The sequence below is a fragment of the Lepidochelys olivacea genome (genome assembly GCF_965140295.1).
Source record: "Lepidochelys olivacea isolate rLepOli2 genome assembly, chromosome: 4".
Lineage (NCBI taxonomy): Eukaryota > Metazoa > Chordata > Testudines > Cheloniidae > Lepidochelys > Lepidochelys olivacea.
Window position 1 is genome coordinate 44,445,970 of NC_140414.1, and position 26,277 is coordinate 44,472,246.

Genomic DNA, 26,277 nt, shown 5'->3' on the forward strand with positions numbered 1-26,277 from the left:
TGGACATTCAGCTCAGTTCATCTTCCCCCCTTGTAAATAACTGGGGAGGAGAGGGGGAATGTTTTCTCCATTATAAATAATTTCAGTCTATCTATTTTACCTGAATAGTACCATGGATATGAAGTACTCGTCCAGAGGACTTAGTTGTAAATAGCATGTATTTATTATAAATTCACATTAATTGACATAAGATGGCATATAATCAGGGCCTCAAAAATTCTGCAGCCAATAGTGAATTCACAGTACATGGCCTGTGGGTCACACACACAGTGCTAGTGAGCAAATAAAACTAGAATCGTAGGACTGGAAGGGACCTCAAGAAGTCATATAGTCCAGTCCCCTGCACTCAGGGCATGGCTTACTATTCTCTAGATTCATAGATACTAAGGTCAGATGGGACCACTATGATCATCTAGTCTGACCTCCTGCACAACGCAGGCCACAGAATCTCACCCACCCACTCCTGCAAAAAACCTCTCACCTATGTCTGAGCTATTGTAGTCCTCAAATCGTGGTTTAAAGACTTCAAGGAGCAGAGAAGTGACCTGTGCCCCACGCTACAGAGGATGGCAAAAAACCTCTAGGGCCTTTTCCAATCTGCCCTGCAGGAAAATTCCTTTCCGACCCCTTTCCGATGGTATAAACCCTGAGCATATGGGCAAGATTCACCAGCCAGATACTACAGAAAATTCTTTCCTGGGTAACTCAGATCCTACCCCATCTAACAGGTGTTTGTCTAACCTGCTCTTAAAAATCTCCAGTGATGGAGATTCCACAACCTCCCCAGGAAATGTATTCCAGTACTTAACCACCCTGACAGTTAAGAAGTTTTTCCTAATGTCCAACCTACACTGCCCTTGCTGCAATTTAAGCCCATTGCTTCTTGTCCTATCCTCCAGAGGTTAAGGAGAATAATGTTTCTCCCTCTTCCTTGTGCCTACTGCTACAGATTCAATAAAACCCTTCTGCAGGAGGTCTCATCTTAGCAATGGAGTGCCTGGCTATCTGATGCTAAAAGTAGAAATCTTTGAATTCAGTTGTGCCTTTTCTGAGGGCTGTGCAAGGGAGTCAAGATGACACAATCAGCCTTCCCCCATCATACTTTTTCTGTACAGGGACCAGGCATAATTGCAGTCCTTGCACGCATGGAAAGCAAGAAACATGAAAATCTAATGTTGCTGTTACTGCAGCATTCAGTTTTCCAGAAGAACTAGAAAGGCGACAGGCCTACAGCCCCATCCCTTTACTTCCACCGTCCACGAGATTTAAATCAAACTCTACCTAGAGAGGGAGGTGCTCCAGGCAGAATTGTACCTGTGTTATGTACAATGCCTTCAGCAGCTCCTACTGGAACATCTTCACATCTTCCCATTTTACCACCTATATCTTTTTAAATGCACAGTTTAGCCCTCTATGTACTTTTAATATCTATTTTGCAGTAACTTCATTGCATTGTGTATGAATTTAGAAATAAATTATTTCAGTCTCTGGAGTGCAGATAAACTATTTTTTCATGGCACCTCAGTAAACCTTTAAATAACTAGTACAGTCTACTGCTAATGAGCAAGCAGGGGTGGGGGAACCATTTTTATAGTGGGGGTGCTGAGAGCCATTGAACCAAATTGTAAATCCTGTATATAATAGAAACCACTTCAAGCCAGGGGGCGCTCTAGCACTCCCCACATCCTTAGTTCCAGCATCTCTGAGCAAAGAAAGCATTTATACAGAGTAGAGCATTTGTCAATCTTCATTTTTTCCCCTTTTATTAGAAATTTCATCTTACTGCAATATTTGAAATTATTTTTAGATGAATATGTTCAATAGAAAGATGATACGTTAGATAGTGCTTACATATGTCTCACAAAGAAAAAGTGTTGAAGATGGGTCATGCTATGTCAGGAACAACAGAATAAATGGCAGGATAACATGATGGTATAAAGCATGTAATTCTGACATGAGCAGTTTAGTATCTGAATCAGCATGGTAGAGAAAAATTAGTTCAATTATAAAATATTTGCTACCTTTCTCCTTGAAACCATCAGAAAAAGCACACCAGATGATCAACTTTGCTTCATAGCTGAAAGGCTTCAGACCCTTTTCCACAGGGCAGGAAGTCCTCCCCCAAGCCAGAACCAAAGGGGTTCCTCCTTGTATTTTTGTCAAGAGAGGACCAAAGGAAACTTCTGTTTTATACCTGTGGTTTCCATAAAATCATCTGGACTGGATCCTTGGCTGGCATCAATGGGCATTCAATACTTAAGTGGAATTGGGCCCATTGACACAAGCTGTAGCTCTGGCCCAGTCAATGTTTTCAAGGCTTTAGAGGATTGCAGTACACTGCCATTTTTTCAGTGGTAACCTCTTCAAATTTGTGATCCAATCTGTAAAAGAGATAAATGAGGTGTTTTTCCAATTAGAATGACTTCTTTAACTTGTTACTAGGATATCAATCATTTTGTGTGAAAGGATGGAGGAAAAAGAATCTTCATTTGTTTCTAAAAAATGCTTCATTTGGGGTGTAGGGGAGATCTTGTTAATAACATTTTCAAATGATATTGAATTGGGAAGTGCTGTAAACACCAGGATAACAGAGAAATAAGAGGAGATAATATCTAAAGAAGTTAGAAACATGGATGAGAAATGAAAAATGAGAATTAACCACACCTCTTGGGGAAAATAATTCTGGACCTACACAGTCAATGAGAGACAGAAAACTGAGACATGGTAATGATAAAAGAAACCCTGAGTTGATGCTGGACAGCAAATTAAATATGAATTAGCAACAGGATATAGATACAAAAATAGCCACGCAGAACAGGGAGATTCGACAGTAAAATTAATCCCCTGTTCAGAGAGCTAGCAGAAGGCCTATGACTACATCAGTGTGACTTAACACTTCAAAACAAAGTTTATCTGGGACTTACGTAGTGCATAAACCCTGTGCTAGCTCTCTGCAGAGGGGATGAATCTCATTGAGTGATTGATGAGAAAAGACATTAATATCCTATGTTGTGGCAGACAGCAGCAACTTTCCTAATTATTGCATTCAATTCTCTCATTGTGGTTTTTCTAGGAGTAGAGAAATAATTAAGAAAAATAGTGGCCTAAAGCACCGTGCTGTTTTTAAATGTATTCAGTTCATACTTTATTCTGAGACAAGAGCAATCATTTCTCTTTGTACTCTGAGAAAGCTCCTTTTTCCCCACCCTCACCCCACCTCTTGCAATCTTTAGAAAAGAAATTTTAGCATGCTAATCTGGATGTCATCTCAGCATTAGAGTAATGAAATCACAGATGTAAACCCATAGTAGAAACCACATTGGGGCAGACATCCCTGATTTCAATGGGAAGACTTGGATGTGCAATGAATGCAGGATTGGTCCCCTAATACTAATTTATTCTCTGATTCCTAGTTTTAAAAAAAAACACAATTTGAGTTAAAGGAGAACACAATGTGATCTCTACAATTTGTTGTCTTTACTGTAGTTGTGAAAAATTAAGGGACAGATTGTGAAATCCTTACACTTACTGGTGAGCACTCAGTGCTTGATCCAAAGCCCATTGAAGTAAATGGGAGTCTTTCCAGTGCCTTTAATGGGCTTTGGATCAGGCCCCAAGGCCCAGTTCAAAAAAGCACTTGAGCACATGCTTTAAACACAAGCTTAAGTCGCATTGAACATCCTTAACTACTTTTTTGAATTACGATGATCTCTGAATTGGGGCCTTATTCACACAAGTTTCCCCATTATGGTCAGTGGTAAGTACTTGTTCACACGGAGTAGTTCCAGTGTATAAAGAGAAGGGCTAGCGCACAATTAAAAAAATGATTGAGCATGCAAAATATAAAGTGAGCACTGTACACTTTGTATTCTGTGTTGTAATAGAAATCAATATATTTGAAAATGTAGAAAAACATCTGAAAATATTTAATAAATTTCCATTGGTATTCTGTTTTTTAGTAGTGCGATTAATCTCTAATAAAGAGTTCACAATCCAGCCTCAAATAAAAAGCTGTCCCATACTTTGGAAAATATGTCCAAAGACAGTTCATTCATATGAAAATATGACTCGAGATTGGCAAACTGGTGCAGACAAAATAAGTAACCCAAACTTTGCCCAAACCAAGCCCTTTAGCAGAGTCAAGAAATTCAGATAAAGGGTAGATATGCATTCTTTCGGTGCTTATCTGCACAAGACTGAAAGGCTGAAGTTTTAGATATTTGCCTATCACTAAATTTGACCCAGTTAATGGTCTGTGTTTCATAAGAGCCTCTGTCCATCTTTAACTTATCCACCTATTTTTTCTCTGATATTCTTTTAAAAACTGGACCAAATTTTGGCCCCAGTTACACCAGTGTAAATCTAGAGTAACACCACTCAAATTAATGAAGTTACTTTGGATTTACATTTATTTAACAAAGCAGAATTTAGACCAATATGTTTCTTTGTCTCGTGCATCAATTTGGATTTATACTTCCCCAACATTTTCCTCTCTCACATACACATGCACAACTAATTTCTTTATGCTTAGGATGCTCGGAATAAGAGTGTCAACTTTACATAATCTGGATGAGAGACATGCTGCTTAATGCTAATTTAAATGAGGTGATTCAGTACTTGGAAAAACCATGAGCCTTGGAGCATAAGTAAAAGGCAAAATACAGCCTTTGCTCTTGAAATGCGTTTTGATTGCTTTGCATAAGGCCATAGTCTTTGCAAGTGCTGTACAGTATGTACATTATGTAATTGCAATAAAATATAGTTCCTTGTTTTTATGTTACTTTTTCGGCAAGCATATCCTCTGTCGTCATCGTAACTATACAGAAGCTTTAGCGCATAAGAAAATGTGGGATTAGAGACCAGTTTAATTGGCTTTCTCAGATGTTTAAACCATAAAGCTTACACGTTCAAGTAGTAGTTCATGTGCACAAGACCCAACTTTGGGTTCAGGACTAAATCATCTTCTTCAATGCTTAGCAAACGATTGTTCGCATTTGGTCTGTTCCTGTGCAACTGCAAGAGCTTGACAGGCCACGAGTCCAATGTCAGAACAGACTTGATGCACTCAGATAATTGAGGGGTCTTGCCTCAAGGCTATCTCCACCCCCATATTGGTGGAATTTTATCCTTGATATTACAAGCCACTCAGAAAATGGCGTTCGCCAGAACATCTTGTGGCATTCCGGTGACATGACCGAAAGGCATAAGATGCCATCTGTGGACAATGGCGTCTGTAGTCTGTAGACCAGAGCAACCATAAATGTCTGTGTTATGAATGAAGTCATTCTGCATATATATTACACCTTTATAAAATCCTGCAGGACTAAATGCAGGATTTTATAAAGGTATAATAAATGTGTGAATTAAGGTCTTGATTGCGGCAGGCAGTAAGATATACAGTTTGGATGAAATTCAGACCACTACAGGGTGTATTTTTATGCCCTGTACAGAAGGCCAGTACAAAGCATACTCACTATTAAAGTCAAGTTTAAACGACATTTTGAGGGTCACATATATGCTTTGTGCTGACCCTCTGCACAGGAGGGTGAATTCCACCCTGATACTCTGTTTTTTTTATATCTGCCCCATCACTGTCATTTCTGAGCACTAAATAGCAAGGTACAGCAGTAACAGCAGCTTGATGAATATGGGGAAGAGCTGTGAAGGTCTGTTCCAAGTGTAATAAACTTGGTTGCAGATTCTGTGATGTAAAAATTCTCTTCCGTACTAACAGGGGAGCCTAATTTAACTGTAACCCAGGATTCTGGACAAATTCCACAAAGCCCTACATTTGGGCTATGGAAAACAGTACATAGTGTCTTATCACATGTCTTATCTGCCACTGTTTAGTATTCTCTGTGATACACGAGGGCCAGGGAGTAGTGTTAGAAGGGAAATATAGAAGCCCAAGGCTAATTAAGGTGTGGTTCCCTGTAGACTAGGGAGAGTGGCTACAGGTTAATTGGAGCACCTGCAGTCAATTAAGGCCCTGTCAGGAACCTAATAAACCTCCCCTGCTTCAGGCAGATAAAGGGAAGGAGAGAGGACTGGGGCTTGGAGATGTGCTGTGAGACCTGAAACTTCAGAAAACTGAAGTAAGGGAGACCTTGCCCTAGTGTCTAATGACCAAAAGGTACCCCACCCAAGGGGGAAGAGGGTAAGAATCTGCAGGGGTTGAGAGAGGCTGGGGCTCAGAGTAAGGAGCAAACCTAGACCTCCTCCCCCACTTCCCTCCTTTACCACCCTCCTGGGCCTCTAGCAGGGCCCTTGATGCCTCAAGAACAGGGGTAAGGGATGGCATCTTAGCACCCTACCAAGAAGAGCACAGGACCTACCATACTAACATCAGCCATTTTGTCACACCTCATAGTTTCATGTGCATAGATTTACAACTTTCCTCAAATGCATAGCCTCAGAGATTAAACAAGTGCAATGCTAACAAACAGACCTCAACAGCAGCACTTACCATCCCTTATGCACCACATACCTTACTGTATCAAGTTGTTAGTATGAGAGTGATAATGCTAATACTTGTGTTCTGCCTCTGAACTTATCCCATGTGATTAGTCTGATAAAAGTCCATTGAGGTCAATGGAAAAACCCCCATTAACTTCAGAGGGTTTTGGATTTAGCTCTAGGGGCCTGATTTTCAGAGGTGCTGAGCACTCACAGCTCCCAGAGACTTCAGCCGGAATTGTGGCTGGTCAACACTCTTGAAAATCAGGCCCTATGTTCTCAGAAGCCTGAGCAAATTTATGCCCTGATCCTGCAAATGCTTACACATGAGTAATTTTACTCACATAAGTGGTTTAAGTGGATTCAGTGGGACTACTCATGTGAGTCAAGTTACTCACATGAATAAGCGTTTGCAGGACTGGGCCCTTAGTGAGACTTGAATGTTCAGTTAATAAGTGAGCAAAGCCTTTTCTTCTACCAACCTGCCTCCTGAGTGCTTACTAAACATTACCTGAATTACAGATTTAAAGCAAGCAATATTGGAAGAGGTGAGAAACACATTTTCTGTGCTCTAAACTCATAACTGTTACAGATATTGCTACACTGTGTTTTTATTGCACATTAGAATTAATAAGATTATTGGTTTGTGAGTATTTTCCCACAGCCTACTACAATGTATTTTTATTGCATCACAGTTTTGATATGATTTTATTGTTTTGTAAATACTTTCCCCAGTCTTCCCTTTATATTTTATATATACTAGTATGTGTGCATGTTAGGATTTCTTGACTTTTAAAATCAAGGTTAAACTTAGTACAGTAGGGTTTTGCAAAATGAATGGTAATTCAAAAAACATCTGAGGTGATGCCCTTGATATTCTATAAATACTGGATATTCTTAGTTTCATATATCACTTATACTTAGGCTCATTTTCCTTTAGAACACTTTAATACAGAGATGGACCAAAACCATTTATCTAACATCCATCCCCCACACACGCTTTTCTTTGAGTGTTTAGACAAGGTGGTTCCCAGCTCTGAACCAGTTCTGATATTTGTTTTAGTTTTGCAAAGCAACACCTGCAATTGATATAGTTGTGCTAAAACATCATTCTCTCTTTGAAATATAGAGGCCCAAACTGGATGAATGAATCCAGATTTTAACAAATCTTTGTAGCCTTATGCAATATCGGACTTGGAGTCAATGTACCCGCGTTTTTGGCTTTGTAAAACAATGACCTATTGTTTTGTTAAATTAAAATCACCCTCAAGTTTCCCCAGGCCTATTTTAATATAATTTCTACAGATCCTGTTCCTGCCTCTTCCATTCCCTTCCTCCTTCTCCTTCCCACTCTTTCTCCCCTTTTGAACAGCACTACATCTAACACTCCCCTCCACTTCCATGTTGCTGTCATCTCCCACCCATCCAGCTCCTCCCATCACCCTTCCTCTCCAATTTCAGCTCCTGATTCATTCTCCTAATTTTCCACGATGACTTCAGCTTGACCCACCTGATCCTTTAGCAGCACATCTCCTCACACTCCCTATCTCATTTGACCTGCAATCCTGGTTCAAATCTCCAAATCACCTACAGGGCTGTTCACTTGACTTGGTTTTCACCAAGCAATTCTCACTGATCTCTCTATTGCTCGGTTCCCTCTCTATAACCATCACCTATTCTCTTTTGATATCGCCCATCTGTTCCCCTCCCTCTCACGTGCCACCAAACCGTTCCATGACTTCCAGTCCCTCAATGCTGATGTCTCTTCTGCTGTCAATCCTCTCCTCCAGGCCTTTTCATCCATTTATAGTCATAGATTTTTAAGGACAGAAGGGGCCACTAGATTATCTAGTGTGACCTCCTGTTTTATGCAAGCCAATAAATTTTTATCAAGTTACCTTTGTATTGGGCCCAGTAACTTGTGTGTTGACTGCATATCTTCCAGAAAGACATCCAGTCTCAGCTTGAAGACCTCAAGCTATAGCGAATCCATCACTACCTTTAGTAGATTGTTCCAGTGGTTAATCATCCTCACTATTAAAAAGTTGAGTCTTAATTCTAATTTGAAAGTGTCTGGCTCCAACTTCCATCTGCTGATTCTTGTTATGCTTTTCAGTGCTAGACTGAAGAGCCCTTTACTATCTGGTATTTTCTCCCCATGAAGGTACTTATACACTGTAATCAAGTCACTTCTCAAACTTTTCTTTTTTTATTAAACTAAGTGGATAGAGATCTTTAAATCTCTCCCTCTAAGGCAGTTTCTCCAGTCCTTGAATCATTTTTGTGACTCTTAGCTGCACGGTCTCCAATTTTTGAACATCATTTTTTAACTATGTGCAGAACCAATCTCACCAGTACTCAATACAGAAGTAAATTGCCCCTCTACTCATACTCACTATTCTCCTGTTTATACATCCGTTTGCATTAGCTCTTTTTGCCACAGCATTGTGCTGAGAACGAATGTTGAGGGTTGTTTGGTCCACTATGTTCTCTAAATTATTTTCAAAGTCAATACTTTCCAGATGTAGCCCCCCCTGCTGTAGGTATGGCCTGAACTTTATGTTCATAGACATATGAACTTGCATTTGGCTGTATTAAAATATATTTTGTTTTAATGGGCCCTTTTCGCAAGTAGTCCAAACAGTTCTGTATGCCTGCCCTGTCCTCATCGTTATTTACCACTCTGCCAACATCTGCAAATGTTATCTGCTGTGACTTTATATGTAATTTCAGATTATTGATAAAAATATTGAATAGCATTGTTCCTAGTCCCTAGTACTTGCAGAATCCAGCAGAAACACCCTCATTGATGCCAATTCCCCATTGACAGCTATTTTTTGAGGTCTGTCACAGTTGGCCAGTTCTTAATCCATTTAACATGAGCTTTATTGGTATTGTAATGAGAGAACTTTTTAATAAGAATGTTATATGGTACTAAGTCAAAAGCCTTACATAATACTAAGGACATGACATGTACGCAGTTACCTTTTTCAATGAAACTAGTAATCTCATCAAATAATGAAATCCAGTTTGTTTGACAAGACCTATTTTCCATAAAACTATTTTGGACTGGCATTAATTATATTCCCATCCTTCACTACTTTATTAATTGTATCCAGTATAAGGTTTTTAGTTATTTTGCCTGGGATTGATGTTAGGCTAATCTCCTATAATTACCTGAGTCATTCCACTTGACTTTTTTTAAATACTGGCACATTAGCACACTTCCAGTCTTCTGGAATTTTCCTGGTATTTCAAGATTTATTAAAAATTAACATTAGCTGACTAAAGATCTCATCCACCTTTTTTGTGGCTCATGGGGGTACAAGTTATCCATGCCTCCTGATTTAAAAATATGTACCCCTACTATTTAACATTCTTTCAGTCAATAATGGATTGAAAAGTACTTCATCATCCATATGTAATAAGAGTACATCACCCTGCTTCTTTCCGAGTACAGAATAGAAATATTTATTGAAATTTTGTGTCATTAACAATTTTACTATTTCCGTCTAGTAATGGACCTATATCATTGCTGAGATTTTTTGTTCCTAAGATACTTTTAAAAACATTGTATTGTACTTAGCCCTGCCAACCATGGTTTGTTTGTTTGTTTTATGTTTTTAGCTCCCCTTATCAATTTCCTACATGCCATAACTTGTCATTTATGTAGATTGAATTTAAAAAAAAAAAAAGAAAGTAGATAGCATTCTATTTCTAATTGCTGCCCCACTCCCATCATCTCCCTTACCCTTCTTACCCTTTCTTCTCTGGTTCTTTCCTCTCATGACCAATGATATCCTGGTCTGTGACTCAGGCTCGTAAGCACTACCACAATACAAATAAATAGTAATAATAATCAGCCCCTTGTTGTTTCTTATTTTAAAACTTAGATGCTTTGCAGGTTTGATCCTTAGCTACTTAAAGGGATATATGACAAACTGTTTGGAGCAGGGACTGCATCTTTAAAGCATCTAAAATAGTAATATAGTAATAATATGTAGAGCATGCACAAACTTGTGTGCCTTCCATTGAAGACAGTGGGAAAACTGCCACTGACTTGAATCGTACAGTATTGGACTCCATAGTCATTTTGTGGTGAGGCAACATATTGCTTTAAATAATTCTTTATTTGCCTGAGGACTTTTTTTAAAAAAAAAATCCTGCATAACAGAAATGGTTTTATATTTAATTTTTTTTTTCTTCTTGATCTGACTTGACTGGGGGTAGCTCTGCAATTCTGTGAGAAATAATGTCATTGTTCTTTTCTCTTTCCTAGATCTAATTCAATAAGCCTCTTGTGTACATTTTTTTCTGATCTGTGGAAAAGCTAATTTAATTCCAAATTAACTGCTCCCATAAATATTATACTTACATTTTAACACTACAAGGGTACAACTAGCACTAATCCTATTTTCAAGGGGAACAATTGCAGGAAAGCAATATATGAATGTCACTGCATGTCAGTGTTAGGATTCCTTTGATAAAGTCATTTCTTCCATCTGATTTTTAGTTTCATTCTGTGTGAATTAGTTATTCAAATTATTTATATTAGGTCCAATAAAATGTACAGCCTCATGCAAATGAAAGTTCTTACAAAAGTAACAGTTACATGAGCTGGATATCTGAAATAACTACAAATGAATAAGCACTTCTTTTAACACATAAAAAGTATTTGAAGTTATAAAATATCCTATTTACCCGGATGCTTTGGAGTGGATGTTTCTTATGTTGGGTGTTAATGCAATGCACAAGCACTATGTTATGCTGACAGCTCTGAAGACTAAAAGTTGCATTCCTGGTACTCGGCTGATGAGACCGGACCTGTACAAAACGTGCTAGTGAAGAGGAGGTTCCCTGTGCTCTTTCCTACCCTCCTCCCATACTATGCACCTGCACAGTGGCTGGCCAAAACCTAGTTGTATTATCAGAATAGCAGAAATATGAATACAATAAGATTTAATATCCACCACTGCCTATCATGCTGGCTAATATTACCTCATTGTTTCTGGGTACTCCTTCTGCCCCCCACCCCATCTTGTATCCATCTGTCCTTTTGTAAAGCTTTTTAGGGCATGTACCATATTTTTGTTTTATTTGTACAGCACCTTGCACAATAGGATCCTGGTTCATGACTGCGGGACCTGGGCATTATGTTAATACTATTAATTATCAAAACAAAGTTTTGGGTGTTTAAAACCTTTCCACACCAAAAAGCTTTGTTAATGCTTATTTGAAGTTGTGAGTTTAAACACAGGGTTTGCAGCAAATCGTTATTTAGGGGCAATTTGCCATTGACTTCAATGAGATTAGGGTCAGCCCCCTTAAAATGTCCACACACAAGCCTTCAATCTGATGGACATCTCTCCCTTTTGTTACAATATCCTTAACACTCTTCTCCTTGTTCTCCCAACACCCCCCCACCCTCCCCAAGATAGAGACTTTTTCTAGCTATCTATCTCCCCTCTAGATAAAAGTGACTATTTCCAACTGTCACCAAACCCCCACATCTACCCAGTGAGTAAAGGCTACAACTTTCTTCCAATTTTTCACAGGTTTGTTAGACACTCCCATCTTATCCTAAACCATCCTTCTTATGTATCTTTCCAATGCAAGTGAGAGATTTTCACTCCACCTATACACATGTAACCCCATCCCAACATTCTAAACAAGTCAGGGAGGGCAGGATGATCTTATACTACAAAACAAAGAAATAATATTGTAATGCCTAATACATAAGGGGCAGAGTCACATATATTGTGGCAATGCAGAAGTTTCTCCATCTCCATACATGGAGTGTGGGCATGGGAACAATGAGCAGAATTAAAGTTGGTAATTCAGAATTTCCTGGCATTTTTCATATTTAAATTGTTGACTTTAACTCACAATTAATTATTTTTATGTATAAAAGTTTGTGCATATTTTTCTGTCCTGGGTTTCTATAGTGTCCATTACTGCAGTATCTACCTAATCCTGCAAACATATCTGCATGTAAATCACAAAAAACATCAGCCTGAACAGCTTTCCATCCTGCCAATAAGTTGATCATTACATCTGCACTCTTTTGTTGGAAAAAGTAGATTGACAGAACCAAAGCTATTTCAGAGGTACTGCAGTGCTAGTTCTGTAAATATAAGTTACTTCAGTGCATATTTTCCCCAAAATGGAATGAACAGAAATAATTTTAAGGAGAATTAATGTATGCATGAATACAAGCAATGATTTTTGGTTCTTTTACTCTTTACAACAGTGAGTTATAAATAATGACACACACACACACACACACACACCCCGTTCCTCAGACGTTCTTGTCAACTGCTGGAAATGGCCCACCTTGCTTATCACTACAAAAGGTTGTGCCCCCCCCCCCCCCCCGCTGGTAATAGCTCACCTTAAAGTGATCACTCTCCTTACAGTGTGTATGGTAACACCCATTGTTTCATGTTCTCTATGTATATAAATCTCCCCACTGTATTTTCCACTGAATGCATCCGATGAAGTGAGCTGTAGCTCACGAAAGCTTATGCTCAAATAAATTTGTTAGTCTCTAAGGTGCCACAAGTACTCCTTTTCTTTTTGCAAATAATGCCATGGTACTTTTTCACTTTTTTTTTCAACCGGGGCTATTTTTCTCGAATATAGGTCAAATATCAACAAGAGGGGGGGAAAAATTATCTATTTCAAACTGTATAAATAGAAAAGGGTGAGTGCATAACAATACATCTGCGTTTGTTTTCAGAGAACTGAGCCAAAAATGTTAATCTTAGATAGAAATAAAAATTGATGCTAGATCTCAAATCCTATCCTTAATTGCTTTGAAAGTAGGTGTTAGGTTTTTTTCTTTCCTGGAAGTAATTCAATGTGACTGCTTCGGTATATGGTGATTTGAAACTGAAAAAAAGTTTCATTAGCATCAGGACATCTACTTGTGCTTAAGTTCCATAACTCTCTGGTCTGGCAGAAGAAAATGCCGTGCTCTTCTTCACAAGGATAGAAGACTAATTGAGTTTTCTTTGAAAATGACTGCAAGCTTCTGAGATTAGATTTTTTTTTCTAACTTTTGAATTATTTCCAGTTCCAATGTGGTCTCAGCGTCTCAGACCAAGAAAACTGAACCAAGTAGAGCAGAACATTCCCATAAGAACATCTACTGTGCCCCAGAGAATTTGTTTGTATATCAGATTGTAACACATTTCATACTGATTCAGGGCTCAGTGCCACATACTTCTCATAAAGCAAACCAAATTGTGAAATTCAAAAATTGCCAAGGTTGGCTAGTATTGCAACTCAGCACAATAGGAGCCATCCAGTCGCACCTGAGAGGCTGTATGAGTGCTTTCAGAGCACCAGTCTAAATTAAAGTATCTGATTAGAAAGAATGGCTTTTACTTTTTTAATTAGATAAAATGTCAGCAAGGCCTCTCCCCACTGCAGCATTCACAACTTCCCCTAACAATTTGGCCCATCCCATAGAGCAGTCTCGGGTTTACACCAGAAACCATAAGACACCCTGCTGCTATGAAATCTCCCCTCCCTTGTTACAGCTGAGACCCACCGCCCTGCTTTTAACTCTGTGCCCCTCCACATCCTCCTGCCACCGTTTCTGAGTGGGAAAGAGAATAAGCTCCCATTTCCACTGCTTGGGGAAACCCTGCAAGGGAATCAGTGTTGTCTCATAAAGCTGCACGTTCTAAAACTCTTGTTTGATCTCTCCTCCTGGAGAGCCACATGAAGATCCAGTAAACCCAGGACTCCTGACAAAAGCCGGTGCACTGCTTCCTTTTTTACGTGTGACATTTCAGATCATTTATGACTATGAACATCAGAAGACAAGTGCTTACTTCTGAAACTTTACTGCTTTTGGTCAACGTTGAAGGAAGGAGTCAAACAGAATAGGCAGTATAATTGATGACTATTATGCCAAAGAGAGATCAGCTTTTGAGCTATACAGAGACCTTTTTCAGGAAAGGTACTGAGAGTATCGCTGCTTTTTATTATTATTATTTATTTTTAAGTTAAAAAAAAGCTAAAAAGCTCCTCTCTCCAACAGAAGGTGGTCCAGTAAAAGATACTACCTCCCCTGCCTTATCTCTCTAACAGTCTGGGACCATCATGGCTGCACTTTTTGCTCAAGAACAGTTGAAGAACAAGTGTGTCAAGAGGGTTAATGTGTTCGAACTTCACCCAACTCTCCTATAAGATTCCTACTGAAGCACCCAATTTAATGCAGAAGTATTTTATTTTTTGGTCCCATAACATAGAGTTTTAAAGACAAATCTCTAGGTAACTGCCTGATTCCAAAACATAAGATCAATGTAGTGTATTTGTTAATGGCTAAGGATATAAAAAATTTGCATTGGTAGATGTTATGCAAAGTTGGATTTTTTTTCTCGTACAAGATGTACTGTAAATTATAAATCTAATTCCATAAAGAAGGAAAAAGAAAAGCTTATACAGACGACAATGCGACTAGGCACATGTTTCAAAATTCAAGTAAGGCCAAAAGAAAAAATGTTGTACAAGGGGGCCTCTAGGACAACAGATGGGGAAAATTTTCAGGACAATGTATGGTGCGTGAGACATGATGCAACTTCCATTAAGGATGCCAGAGTTGCCATCACTCTCTTTAGAACACATTGAAAATGTACCCTCTTGATTTTGTAGGGAAATTTTTTTCTTTCAATGACCAGCAAAACCAACACCCCTGCGACCCCCCCCCCCCAAAAATTTGGTTCACATTTAAAGGACTGAGGTAACTGGATGCCTCAAGAGATTAGTAATTGGGCACAGAACTTTTAACTTTCAGATCAGATTTTTCGATCTGGCCTATATCCATAGTGACTGAAAGTCATTACTGTGTGAAACCCAGGCCTACATTCCTTGGTGCACAAAACACCTACTGAAGTCAATAGTAGTTTTGGGTGCACTGAGAAGTCACAATAAGCCTCCTAATTACTATTCAGTGGCTTTTGTGAAGTGAAAGTTCTTGGTTCAATTCCTATGGTTGTGGGGGCAAAATAAACAGAAACAGCATCATAGCTACTACTGGACGTTTGTTTGGTGTCTCAGGGGAGAGGCAACCAGTGAATGGGCACCTACTACTCATCTCTTCACATCAGGGGAGTACATGTTGGCAAGGTGACATGAGGAAGCTTACCCTTCCATTGTCTGTTCCTGTATCTGCTCTGTGGAGTAACTGAAGTGTTTGTGTGATGTCAATTCTGGCATCTTTTATTAATACTAGATTGAAACTACTGAACTAAATGAAATTAGAACAAAAGACCCTCCTATTAAAACTTTTAAAAAGGTGTATTTCAGTCCAAAATATGCATGGAAAAATCATGAGATTTTTCAGGAACTTCCATCATTAAAAAAATATCAAAGCTAGACAGGAACCAAAGATCCTAACTAATCACACTGGGTCCTAACCCTCAGGGCACAGTGTGGCCATGAGACTCCTATCCAGTCCAGCTCTATCAGTTTTTAAAATGTCTTCACTGTTCTCATTTGATTTCATACACACTGATGCCATTATAGTGCAATACTAAGAGAGCAGCTGTACACTATTTGGAGTGTTGCTGCACTGTTAGAGGAGCTGTGCTTTGGAAGCTATGATAAACGAGGGTCCCTTATCTCTTTAATAAAACAGGTTCTTTTGTCCGAGGCTGTGAGAGCTAAATTCTAACATATTGTGACAAAGGGCTAAATTCTACCTTTGGATATGTGGGTGCATCCCCCAGTGAAATCAGTGAAAGGTACATCAGAGGGCCAGATAAGCTGATTTACATCTCCTGATTATCTCCACTGAAGTCAATGGAGACACACCAATCTACACCAGCCCAGGATCTATCTGTAAGTTATTTACCTAGAAAACACGGCACTACACCCAATCATCTTGTTATGGTTCTTTAAATATCCATAAGATAGCTTACAAAGAGAAGGCATTATATAAAACAAAACACTATTCTATTTTAGTTTTTCTTCAAGGATGGATAGTTTTGTGGTTATGGAATAAGAGGCAGCCAGAAGATCCGGGTCCAGTTCCTGACTCTGCTGCTGACTTGCTATGTGCCTGCAGCAAGTGACTTACCCTTGCAGTGCCTTAGTTTATCCATCCATTATCCATCATAATAGAGATAATACTTTCATGCCACCCAGCTTGGGACTTTGAAGTGAACTGCAAAAGATAACCCAGAAGACTGAAATATTAAAATAGAGAGATCATGGTTTAATATCCCTCCTGATGAAATTTCCTCCTAGTGCAAGATACTAGGCTGAGCCCAAAATCTCACCACCACTGCAAGATACATCTCTTTAAAACTGTTTGGTAAAAACACCAAATACTTAGTACTTGTTGCTCAGGATAACTGATGACAGTCTTGTTTCTTGGGAAATCACTGGATATCCCACTCTGCTATTCTTCTCTGACCTCCTAATACCCTTACTCTGAAGCACACAAGACTAGTATGTATCTAGAGTGGCAGGCTGAGCACTTTCATTATGAATGTGCTTGTTCACACACTAATAGGTCTATTTGCTTCTACCCAAGTCGTCATGAGAACAAAAACCAGTCACACTAATGTGCATAGAAAAATTAGCAATGGAAATATGAAAAGTGTGAATCACAGCTAGGATTTAGAGAACATTTTCCCACTGTTTGTTGGTTCTAGTGGACAGTGTTATAGAAATGTCTATACCTGATTGATTTGATCAGAAACTGATGTTCAGCTGGTCTAGGATGAAACTCTGAAAAATATTACTGTTGGAAAAGGAAACTTGAAAACCTGAGGCCTCTCACTTCTGTACTGTATTTGCATTAGACATACTGTCTTGGGGCATGAGCCTGCAAGAGCTGAACCAGGTGTGCCCAATCAGCTAATTAGGCTGCAAACAAGGAGTAGGGGGAGCTTTAGATTGAAGTCAGTTAATTAAGGAGAAGCTCACCTACAATGGACAAGTAAGGCTTCTACAAAAGACAAGAAATTGGAAGCAGAGGGGGTAGTAGGAAGAAGTCTGTAGTTACCCCTGGGAGAAAGGGGCTGCAGAGATGAGTTGCTTAAAGTTACTCCTTTGGCTGAGGGAGTGAAGAGACTGGCAAATCTAGAGGAATGGGGAGGGTTAGAAGGTATGGAAGCAGCTTAGGGAAAGGCAGCAAGGTGTAGGGAATGGACCTTGAATGCTGTGTAGAGTCCCTCGAACCTGGAGTAGAGGGTGGGCCTGTGTTCCCCTATCTGCTACTGTGAGGTAGTGAAGTGGAAGATGGCTTGATATGCCCCTCCCCTCCCCTGGAAGGAGAAACCACCCACAATAGTGCTGATCAGGAAGAGGATGCTGCTGTTCCTGGAGCAAGAGAAGGGCTACAGAGAGAAACTGCTAGAAGGGGTGTCAGCGTGACTGAGCTAGTCCTCAACACTGCCAGGAGGCAGTGCTGTCCAGCGGTGAGTAGAGCAATCTCATCACACATGTACAGTATAAACAGACAGATGAAATTGTGTACTGTAAGCTTGACCACTTAATAATGAAAGCTCCCTACAAGAAAAAATAATGATGTAAGCAGTGTCAGGATGAGCTCCACCCTGACATCTGGTGGTGAGGTGTAGCAAGTTGTGGAAAAGAACTTCAGGGGCCGATCTCATTTGCATAGGCACACCCACCACGCCTAGAATGAGACCATAGCTGCCCAAATGGTCACTTTGGCTGCTGTGGGATCCCCAGTGTCTCTGTTATTGGGGCAGGAAGAATAAATTGTTATTACCCTGATTATGGGAACTGTGTTTGGAACTGTGTGTGGCCTTTTGTTATGATGGAGGGATTCACCATCAACTAAGTAGCACTCGCTAGGCAAGGGTCATGGGTTCCAAAACTGTGTGAATGGAGAGAGGCTGGGGACAAGTATTAATACTTGGTGGTATGGGCCCCTTGGTGAGGGCCTTACGTGCTAATTGCACTTTCTCCACTGTGGAATATCAGAGCTAATTTTGATTTCATTAGAAGTCTAGTTATAGGCTGTTGCGCTCACTTTGGGCTGACAGTGCACCAGCACTGGGGCTCCCCTACTACAAGCTGAATTTACCTAAGAGCTGAAATCACTGAGTGTTGTGTTAAGTAGTGGGGGAGCCTGAAGATGTATTGTGGAGCAGTTTGCAGGACAGCTGGAGTGCCTTGCGGACCGGCTGGTGAAGCAGTTCGACGCGGAGCAGTTTGTGGATGGCAGGAGCTGCTTGTGGGCCATGGAGCTGAGCGAAGGAGTTCGTGGGGCGGCTGGCGGAGCGGAGCGCAGCTGAGCGAAGGAGTTCGTGGGGCGGCTGGCGGAGCAGAGCGCCGCTATGGGGCGGTCAGCTTCAGATCATGTAAGGTGCCTTTTACCCCCCGTCCCATTTCCACACAGGTTGGGAGGTAAAGCTCCACAGATAAACTTTCGAACTCTGGGGCTGCCCTGACCAGGGACAGAGACTTTTGGGGCATTGGACTTTTCGGACTTTGGGTGATTTGGGGTTGCTGGACTCAAGAACCAAAGGGAAAAGGGCATGCCCCAATTTGCTTGGGGTGGGGGTTTTTTTGCTCATGGGTTGTGTTATGAATCCTGTTGGTGGTGTTTCCCCAACATAATGCCACATTGTTTCTCTCTGTTATTAAAAGGCTTTTGCTACACTCAGACTGTGCGCTTGCGAGAGGGGAAGTATTGCCTCTTGGAGGCACCCAGCGGGGGTGGTATATATTTGTCCCAGGTCACTGGGTGGGGGCTCGAGCCGGTTTGCATTGTGTTATTGGAATGGATCCCCTAGATATTGAACCCGGCCCTTGTTGCTGCCAACTCTGACAGGCAGAAGGGTTACAATAACTTAACTTCTGTTCTGCTAATCCATTGCTTTGTGGGTTTGAGCTGTATTTGATATATCCCAGCTTTATATGTAAAATGGTACAGAAAGGATGGACTTTCCTTTAAATATCTACATTTTGTGAGTTCCTTTAGATCATTCCTGGAGGTGTGGCCAGTAATTGTTTAGAATGGTCAGGTGGTGCAACTTCCAGGTCATTTTAGTCATAAAGACAAGATCTGAAGATATGAATTCCCTGAACCCTTTGGCTCTCAGCTGTGTATGTAACAACAAATGCTACAGGGACCCCCTAGATTGCCTTAGAATAGCCCTCTGGTGGGATGTATAGAACTCGGAGCATAACTTAATAGTGTTCAAAACATGGAGTTATAGAGAACCTGTTAGTGGCTATATGGTATATTGGATATAACTGTGCAACCACTTTCACCCTCCCTATAACTATTCCACTCCCTTCAGCATCACCCCATAGAGAAAAGCCTAGTGGCTTTTTTCAGTCTGATCCAGTTATCGCTGATATCTGTGGGAGCGTTTCCATTGACTTGAGTAGGGACTAGATTGGACCCTTTGTGATTAAATATCAGCAATAATTATATTTCAGTACTTTGTATACTGAAAAAAGCACCAATTTTTTGTATTATAGCTCTATTTATGACTTCTTACAAGATCAAAACTCCAGCCTTATGTAAAATATCTATAGAGCTAAATCTGTTGTTCTCTGTATTAAATCTATTGACTTATTTAGTGGAAACTTACTCCAAAGGTGTAGAATGTAATAAATATACGGAAATGAAGAGAGAGAATTGGGGGAGGGAGAGAATGTATTTCAGGAAAAATGTGTTCTTAAACATCATCAGCCACATCTAGCAGAAATTAGAAAATGACATTTATCATAGGACATTCCAGCAGAAATTGCTTGTAAATAAGTAATATAAAGCGAGCTGTATCTTGCAGCTATTGCATTCTGCTAGCAATGGAACTCATCCCAGAACTCCTCCAGGGCCACATATACTGTGCATCACATGGCAAAGATCACAGAGTGGAAAAATAGCAATAGTACGCTAGAACACATTGGCAGAGGACATGAGACTGAGCACTAGATATCTACGAAGATGGATTTTTTTGGAATAACGTGTCCCTGTCTAGTACAGTAATCCTTCATCTAATAAGATATAGAACACAGTCAAGTGCGCATAAATCATTTTGTGTGTGTTCCATTTGTACTATCTGTGGCTGGGATTGGAGTACTTTGAACACTGTTTATGTCAAAGAGAAGAAGTATTACAGTGTTAAGATAAAGAAAGAGAATAGTCTTGTGCTACAGGCACAACGTTCATGTCCACCAATGTCCACAAGCTCCAAATGGCTAATGGGGTCTCGACGATCAGATACTACATTTAGCAAACTCAGGCAAAGGAAATGCCATGTGCTAAAATTCAGCTCACCACAGTGAAATAAATTTTCAAACACTGGCTTCAAAAAACATACCAAACAATATTGCCAAACAGATTATTTTTATTCAGATGAATTATCCTGACCTAAGTGAATTGAAGTGGAAGTGTTCTCTACTGGCCAGCAGATATCTGCCATCTGAGATCGTTAATAGTTAACTAATTCAAAGTAATGTTACTAGACTAACAATGTTAATACTGAGAGCACTTTGAAACCCTGGAATACATATGAAATATTAGAGGTGGTGAATTTATAGAACTATTTGAAAAATGAACATGTTACACATAATTTCAAAATGTTCTCTTCAAAGGGTTCAAAATGAAACCACTATCATTTTAAAAGGTTATTCACATTTTTAATTTATCAAAAATCTAGTTTGATAAACAAGAAAAAAATAATTTACAGAAAAAGGGTTTTGGAAAATGAGAATTTAAGAACAATTTCAAGAATGGGGCATAGCGAGCAGATCGAGGGACGTGATCGTCCCCCTCTATTCGACATTGGTGAGGCCTCATCTGGAGTACTGTGTCCAGTTTTGGGCCCCACACTACAAGAAGGATGTGGATAAATTGGAGAGAGTCCAGCGAAGGGCAACAAAAATGATGAGGGGTCTGGAACACATGACTTATGAGGAGAGGCTGAGGGAACTGGGATTGTTTAGTCTGCAGAAGAGAAGAATGAGGGGGGATTTGATAGCTGCTTTCAACTACCTGAGAGGTAGTTCCAGAAAGGATGGTTCTAGACTATTCTCAGTGGTAGAAGAGGACAGGACAAGGAGTAATGGTCTCAAGTTGCAGTGGGGGAGGTTTAGGTTGGATATTAGGAAAAACGTTTTCACTAGGAGGGTGGTGAAACACTGGAATGCGTTGCCTAGGGAGGTGGTGGAATCTCCTTCCTTAGAAGTTTTTACGGTCAGGCTTGACAAAGCCCTGGCTGGGATGATTTAATTGGGGATAGGTCCTGCTTTTGAGCAGGGGGTTGGACTAGATGACCTCCTGAGGTCCCTTCCAACCCTGATATTCTATGATTCTATGAATGTTGAATTTTTTTCTCAAAATTCAATGAAATTGTTTTCAACAAAATTATGATTTTAATGTCAATTTTTTGCAAACCTTGTTTTTTTTTTTTTTTCAAAAGGCCATATTTGGATGATAAAATCTTTCTCTTGAAAGATGTTGACCTGTTTAGAAATCCATGATTACATCATAATCCAACAACAATAATAGTGCTAATTATAAATAATTATTCTATTAATAAATAATATTAATTACAAACCTGCTCTTTGGTTTACTTGGCTGGCTTTTACTTTGGTGGTGGTTTCTTCATTTGACAATTTTCTCTCCTTTCAGGGCCTTGACACACAACCTGAAAATAATATAAAAATGCCTGGAGTTGGGGCACTACAAATCACCAATGATCTAATCTGCAATTAGATTGCCTCCTACTAGGTGCTAAGTACCCTGTATTTCCATGAGGTTAACCTGGAATTGTTGGTTCTGAGCATCTCTCAGGCGGTGCTCAGAACCTTGAAGGTTTGGTCCCAATATGCTGCTATTTTAAAGAGGGCATTGAAAGAATGAACACATCCCTCTCAAATGTTATGTAGTTTTTACTAAATCTGTTTTTCCCCCTTCTCCCCCTCCCCCCCACAGTTCTTGTTGCTTTGCATTTTTGTTCACTGAGGACAATATTCATTGTTTGCCTTCCATGAGCAATGGGGAGCCATAACTGTTGGAATATGGCGAGGGACATAGAAGAGAAGGAGAGCTAGTTCTGTATTCCTGTCTCATTGAAGTTCATGGGATTAAGACCCTGTATTTAGACGTAGGGGCTATAAGATGGTGCTGCTGCTCTCGGTGGTATCTTTCCCTCCACACTGTAGGCCGGTAGTCCCCCAACCTTTTTTTACTTCACGCTTATCCTATCTGCCCTTTGCGAGCAAGGAGTATTCCATACTTAAAGGTAGGGGTGAGGATTCGGAACCATCAGTGCTTGTAATACCTTATTCAGTAATTCCACTCAATTAATCTCTTCAGATGTAAAATTCTCTTAAAAGTGCTCCTCAATCATTTCAGTTTCATTTTGGTGCTCTATCTTCAGAATCATGCCCTTTGTGGAATAAAAGCTGGCTGCTAGGGATGGTAAGATTATTATAGGTTTTCTGTTTGCAGTGCTACAGTTTAGATTGTGTCATCTCCATTATAAAACTTTTTTTTTCTTTGGAGTTTTATAACTTGGCTCTAGAAGTTCATTGTGGGCTGAAACTTTGCATAAAATCTTAGCAAAGCAGTAAATTTATTGTTTGGAACTTGCAAATAAAATGGTTTTGGTTAAGTGCAGAAAATACAATTTCATAGATTTCAGGTTGCTTTTGTGCTACTAACTCACAAATAAGTTTGGTTTAGGACTGTTAACAGAGCAAAATATCAGTTTATGCCACAAAGTTTTTTATTTTTTAAAGTGCTTCTCCAAAACTCAAGGGGAAAAAAACACTTTATGTATACGTACAAATTGCCCATCAGCCCAATGGTCACATTAACAAACCTTTCCCACCAGACCAATATTTACCTCTCAAACCACCCAGTAATTCAAATTGATTGCTCAAAAAGAGCCTGGGCAAAATAGACCTTGCAACATGCCCTGAAAGCCAACAAATTCTGGCACCATCAGGGCAAGGACCCATTGACTGTTTGACGGGCCTTTCATTGAGACTGGTCTGCCTGCAGCTCCCATATAAGCTCCTCAACTGGCTTCAGTTGCCACAATTTCACATGAGAGAGGTGTCTGAGATATACAATTAAGGGTTTTATAACTAAAAATCAACACCTTGAATTTCACCTAGATAAAAAGGAAGCCAGTATGGGCTACACAGCAAGATATTCCACTAAACAAGCAGGCAGCTGCAATCTGCAAAAGCTTCAGTTTTGAACCAAATTCCCTGATCTCCTAATGTGGGGCTGGGCAGCCCCACATCTGTGTCTCAGCACAAACTAGAGCAGCCTTAACGTTGTTCTCACTTAAACCTGGTTTCCCACAATGCTCAGTGGCCATTACAATAGGTGGTGGTAGTTGCAGCAGAAAGTCATTCTGGCCCTGCCACTTTCCTGCTGTAATCTACACCTACTTTAAGACTTCCTTACACTGCTAGAGTAGTGTTAAACTGAAAACGAAGATCTGGCTCTAACGGTGTGCTGCTGTTAATAACCAAGTGAAAGTTCTGGGGTTTTTTGTGTTGGAAGATTCCAAACTTGACTGTCTTTACACTGTAACGCATGGAAGACATCAAACTGCTATTTCCAGATTTTGAAACCCAGAACACATTAAAGCACTCAAGATGTAGAAAATAGCACAAAACATCCTCCATATATTGTTACTAATATAAGATACATAAAATACTTCAAATCTGAACAATATAGGAATAAGAAACATTCTTAATGTAGTGTGTGAGATTTCAGGATGTACACAGCATCCAGTTATTTACTCGTTATTTTCTTTTCAAATTATATATGCATTTGCAAACTAAAGGCAATGGGTAGGGAGATACTAGGTCTCTCTGATTTAAAGAAATTGCAATACTTCTATGGTTGATTTATAAAGACAATATGCTTTTTTTAAAAAAACAAACACACACACAAACACCTCATTACATTCAGATTCATCAAAATGCAATCTCCCTGATAACACCCAAAATGGAGCATTTTCTAGTCAGACAGTTTGGATCTTTCAACAGAGCCTAGCAACAGCTGGATTTATGCTTTTACAAATTGCTATGCAAAGGCTGACAATGGTTCTAACGGAGAATGTACTGCCTACTTTTCAACACATATATATTAAGGACCAAATTCTATCCTCAGTTTTGCCACTATAGCCCTGCTGATTTCAACAGCAGTGCATAAGTGTAACTGATGGAGGTTGTATACATCACTTTGATTTAAAATAAGGATAGATTTTTGGCAGGTCTTCATGCAGCTGAGGAGGGGGGAAGAATGCAAAGAGCTGCCTCCTTACACATTCTGTGGAAGAGCCTGTCACACTTGCAGTCCCTTTGCTCAAGGAAGTGTAAGCAGTGCAGTCTGGGGAGGGTGAAGGGTCCCTAAAGAGGTGGTGGTGGGGCCATAGTCTTGCTTCCTTGTTGCTCCAGTCCACTCCCCCTACAGCCCAGGCTGCTAGGGGAGAGATTGTGCTTCCTGCACACGCAATTCACTGCTGAGCTCTTCATTAGGGCCTTTGAACAGCCCCCTACTCAGGGGTAAATACCACAATTTGACTCTCAAATTATTATGTGCATTTCCCAGGAGAGCTTCACACAGCAATGTGATCTATTCTTTCTAAAGCACCTCTTGACTAGAAGAGCCTGTGAGAGTTAATCAAGACTTTCACATTGATTGGAAAGTAATAATAGCTTATGAAATGACATTTGTAAATTGCTTAACATTTTCTTGTGACTTTCTTCATTTCATAGTTTCCCTACATGTTTAGAGTTTTTCCCCTTCATTACCAAGTTCAGCCAAAAGTTCAATCCTCTAAATGCAAAGAAGCGTGTAGGAAATTAGGCCCCAGTCCAGCAGAACACAAGCGTAACTTCAGTGGGACTATTCAAATTCTTAAATATATAATTGTTTTGTCGGATTGGGACCTTAGAGACTGCAATTTCAGTAGCCACAAATCAGGCTCCTTAAATTGGGCTGTCATTCTCTACAGATTTTCTTCCTCTCCCCTTTTCTGTTGAGGATTATTCCTGTTTGATAGAAAGGGCTCAGCACCCTCCAGCATGAACATCCAAATTCTTAAAGGGGGAGGACATAGTACTGCAGAATCCCACCCATGTTACACTTTAATACAGATGCTGAATTATGCCCCTCCCCCTGAACTCTAGGACTGTCAGGACTATGGCAGTATAATATCATTATCTGTATTGTGCTAAATGTGCATGGCACTTTGCAGGCAAATAAAACACCCATCAGATCATTAGCTGGTGTAAGTCAGCCTAGATGCACAACACTCATGCTGATTTATACCACCTGAAGATCTGTCTCAATGTTCCTCCCCTGATCAGGTTAGGATCTGAGATGGAACATGTTCCATAAGCAATATGGACAAATACTGACTAGAGACAACTAAAAGTTGTCTGACATTCTGGGCTCAATTGAGCCATAATTGTGTAAACAAGACTCCTGGTAACTTCCACAGGATGTTTCATATAAATGCCAGTTGAATGAAATGGCCACCAGACGCTAAATCAGGCCCACTACTACTACTTCTACACAACAACATGATCTAAGAATTAAACTGTTTAGGTGGGCACCATCTTTTTGTTATGTTTGTGCAGTCCTTACCACAATGAGGCTGGGACCTCTAGATGCTCCTGCAATAGAAATAATACATTTCAGACTTTAATTTTAATCTTTTCTGGATTGCCATATACCTGTAACTTTCTATATTTAATTACAATCTCTAGATCCTTCAGAAGAGCTTGAACGGTTTTCTCTTGAGTTTTCAGATTGGAATAAAAATAGTTCTATTGGCCTCTAAA

The 26,277-nt window shown here is 39.9% G+C and overlaps 1 long non-coding RNA gene across 1 annotated transcript in view; it reads right to left on the reverse strand.

The window, feature by feature from the left end:
* Positions 1 to 2,022: 2,022 nt before the first annotated feature.
* Positions 2,023 to 26,277, reverse strand: part of LOC311519593 — a 29,356-nt gene continuing 5,101 nt past the window's right edge. Inside the window, exons 2-5 of the long non-coding RNA XR_014711319.1 lie at positions 26,081 to 26,109; positions 22,020 to 22,109; positions 16,547 to 16,633; positions 2,023 to 2,381 (exon numbers count right to left, since the gene is read on the reverse strand). This is a non-coding gene — a long non-coding RNA (uncharacterized lncRNA). The remainder of the gene's footprint in view (positions 2,382 to 16,546; positions 16,634 to 22,019; positions 22,110 to 26,080; positions 26,110 to 26,277) is intronic.